The 4096-nt window shown below is 40.4% G+C and overlaps 1 long non-coding RNA gene across 1 annotated transcript; it reads left to right on the plus strand.

Moving 5' to 3' along the window:
* Positions 1-567: 567 nt before the first annotated feature.
* On the plus strand, positions 568-3785 carry LOC132235408 (uncharacterized). Its single transcript, XR_009453014.1, has 2 exons — positions 568-2182; positions 3494-3785. It is a non-coding gene; the product is annotated as an uncharacterized LOC132235408 (long non-coding RNA).
* The last annotated feature ends 311 nt before the right edge of the window (positions 3786-4096 follow it).

The following is a 4096-nucleotide window of genomic DNA, read 5'->3' on the forward strand; positions in this document are numbered from 1 at the left end:
GTGATGAATACCAAGAACCTACAACCAAGATTACTTTATCCAGCAAAGCTATCATTCAGAATTGAAGGTCAGATAAAGAGCTTCACAGATAAGGAAAAGCTAAAGGAGTTCATCACCACCAAACCAGGATTATATGAAATGCTGAAAGGTATCCTTTAAGAAGAGGAAGAGGAAGAAAAAGGTAAAGATACAAATTATGAACAACAAATATGCATCTATCAACAAGTGAATCTAAGAATCAAGTGAATAAGTAATCTGATGAACAGAATGAACTGTTGATTATAATAGAATCAGGGACATAGAAAGGGAATGGACTGACTATTCTTGGGGGGGAAAGGGGTGTGGGAGATGTGGGAAGAGACTGGACAAAAATCGTGCACCTATGGATGAGGACAGTGGGTGGGGAGTGAGGGCGGAGGGTAGGGCGGGAACTGGGAGGAGGGGAGTTATGGGGGGGAAAAAAAAGGAACAAATGTAATAATATGAACAATAAAGACTTAATTAAAAAAAAAAAAAAAAAGAAAAAAAAAAAAAAAAAAAAAAAAGCACACCAAGCAACAAAAGAGTTTGCCTCAGAGTCAAAGGGCTACAAATATAAGCTTGTTTTCTGTATTCCATTATTGTGAATAACTCACAACTCTATTGCCATGTGTATGATTGACTTGCAATTATGGGTTGTGTTTTACAGCAGCTCTGAATGGTATTCTCCCCTGGTTGTTCCTTAAGCCAAGCCTGGAACCCCTGGGTCACATGAGAAAGGGGGGATTTTTATAGACTCCACCCTATCCTTGTTGCTTTTCCCCCTCCAAGCCTTGATATTGGATCTGTAATTAGTGATGTAATAATAATACCTTCCATTTGCTATATTATAACTTTTCAAACATGCTTTAGCATGCTCTCCCTCCTGGGAGCACGCCCACACCTTCCCCGTCCTCCCTCCTTCCCCTGAGGCGCCTTACCTCTACCTTTCTCTCTCCTAAGCTCCAGGGCTCTTCTTTTGCCTCTATCACTTGTTTCCTGAGCCCATTTCTCCTACTGCTCACATCTTCTTCCTCTGTGACTTTCTAAATAAACTTTTTCTGATAAACAACAACAACAAACACCCCAAAATGCTTTACATGTTCTGTGATTGACTCTCCAAAAATGCTTTTGGTACAGGGAATGCAGATCTTATGGCCTTATTTTATAAGGAAACAGACAAAGCAAGGCTAAATGACTTGCCGAAGTTCTTACAGCAAGTCTAAGATGGATCTGGAACTGAGACCAGATTTCCTGATTTCAAGGTGTGTGGTTTTCCTCCGGCCACTGCATTTTATAACAAACGCAAGACAATTGCTTTTACATACAGGGTCGGGCAAAGTAGGTTTGCAGTTGTGAGTACATGAGTTTATTCTTGTATTATTATTTATTAATTACTGTATTATTTTTCCATATGAACAACTGTAAACCTATGTTTGCCCCACCCTATACAAGATTTCATTTGATTCCATGATGACCTTACAAGCTGGGTGAGCAGGTATTATTATTTATATCTTCCTGATCAGGAAGTAGAAGCCCAGAGAAAATGAGTTACCAAGATAATATGGTGATAAACAAAAGAGGTGGGATTTGACTCCAAGACTCCAAGCCCACTCTCTTGGTGACATTTTGCTAGCTGATTAATGACAACACCAGTCATTTAGTTGCCTTGACCAAAAACTTAGACTCATCCTTGACTCCCTTTTTTTTTCTTACCCCATGTCTAAGCCATCAGCAAATCTTATTCCAAATCAAGCATTTCTCACTACCTCTACTGCTGTTATCCTGGTCTAAGCATTTGTCTTTCTCACCTGGATTTCTGCAGCGATTCTGTAAGGCTAGTCTCCAAAGATGGTCTCCAATGAACCGGGCCTCCTGTAGTCATGTGGTTCTACAGTGTTGAATTTCAGCTGCTCTGTGAGTAGTTTAATTAGTAGAAGGTGGATGATGTGATTCTGTGCATTTCATGAAGGCTTTTGTACTTCTGAGAGCCCTGAGCCACCTCTAAGAAATCCAGTTACTCTTCTGGAGAGACTAAGTGAAGAGACCACTTGGAGAGGCCATGTGAAGAGGGAGCGGCCCAGAGACTGCATGGAGTGAGAGAGGCCCAGCAGTCAGTGCCCCAGCTCAACCCAGCCTCTTCACTGTCCCACGAAGGTGCTAGGTATGTGAGTGAGCTTCATGGACATTTCAGCCAGTTGTACCCTCCTGGGACTACAGCCCAAACTGGTATCACATGGAGTAAAAGAACCACCCAGCTGAGCCCAGTTGACTCACAGAATCATGAGAGATAATGAAATGGTGGTTGTGTTCAGCCACTAAGTTTGGGGTTGGTTTGCTATGTAGTGATAGATAACTAACATCTAGGCTCCTTTGCTTTCAGTCTTACTTGCCACCAGTCTATTTTCCATACAGAATATATATATTTTTAAATTGTGGTAAAAGAAAACTAACATAAACTCACCATCTTAACCATTTTTAAATCATTTTTAAGTGTACAGTCAGTAGTGTTACATCCATATTGTTGTACAATCTCCAGAACTCTTTTCATCTTGCAAAACAACTCCTCATATCCTCCTCCCTCCAGCTCCTGATAACCACTTTTCTTTCTGTTTCTAAGAATTTGACTCCCTAGGTTCCTTGTATAAATGGAATCGTACAACATTTGCTATGTTTTTTAAAAAAAATATATTCTTAATGATTTCAGAGAGGAATGGAAAGGGAGAGAGAGATAGAAACATCAATGATGAGAGAGAATCATTGATTGACTGCCTCCTGCATACCCTCCATTGGGGACTGAGCCCAAAACCCAGACATGTGCCCTGACTGGGAGTCGAATCATGACCTCCTGGTTCTTAGGTCAACACTCAACCACTGAGTCACACTGGCCAGGCATGATTTTTAATTTTTGGGGGGACATACACAGATTTTCAAACAAATTTTGTCACTCCCTTCTCAAAACCTTCCATTGGCTTCTCATTACTTTTATAATAATATTCAAGACCCTGACTATGGCCTACAAGGAATCAATCCATGGCCACGTCACCAGTCTCATCCCCTGTCCTTCTTCCCCCTCCTCTGCTTTAGCCATTCTTAGCATCTTGATGCTCCTTGTCCCACCAAGCATTGTCCTACTGCAGGGATTTTCTACTTGCCATTTTCTCTGCCTAAAATGCACTTCATTGGTAACTAGCATGGCTTGTACTGTCGCCTCATTCAAGTCTCAGTTCAAATGTCCCCTCCTTCTGAGATGCCTTCCCCCACCACCCAGTTTAAAATAGTACCCTCATCCTCTCAATATCTTTATTTTTGATTTGTTATTTATCTCTACCTGATAAATAGGGAATTTATATTAATGGCACACACATATAATACAGACTATGTGCCTGGCACACTAAATACTTTACATAATTGATATAACTGATCTTAATAACAACCTTGTGAATTAGGTATCATTATTATCTCCATTTTACAGATGAGAAAACTGAGACACCAGATGGTATATAACTTCCCGAAGGTTCTGCCGCTAGTAATTGACAGAAGCAGGATTGAACCAAGGCAGTTGGGATCCAGAATCTACTGTTATACTCATCTCATTATAGATGTGTATGTGATATATGTATAAATCATGTATGTGCTTGTTTATTGTCTATCTATCCCGTTAGGTGTAAGCTCCACAAGGACAGGACATTGTTTTGTTTACTGTTCCCCACGCTTAGGACAATGTCTGGTACAATTAGATTTTCAATAAAAATGTATTGAATGAATGAATGAGTGAATGAATACATGGGTTATTTGCATACATATTTTTAAAAAAAATTTATTTCAGAGTGGAAGGGAGAGAGAGATAGAAACATCAATGATGAGAGAGAATCACTGATTGGCTGCCTCCTGCATGACCCCACTGGGGATGGATCTGGCAACCTGGGTATATGCCCTGACCAGGAATCGAACAGTGACCTCCTGGTTCATAGATCGACATTCAACCACTGAGCCACGCCATATATATATGGGCTCTCAATTGTTCTCCATATTATTTTTTTCTCTCTACCTTTAAATTATGTAGGAGAGTCCTTCT

This window comes from Myotis daubentonii, chromosome 1 (genome assembly GCF_963259705.1).
Source record: "Myotis daubentonii chromosome 1, mMyoDau2.1, whole genome shotgun sequence".
Lineage (NCBI taxonomy): Eukaryota > Metazoa > Chordata > Mammalia > Chiroptera > Vespertilionidae > Myotis > Myotis daubentonii.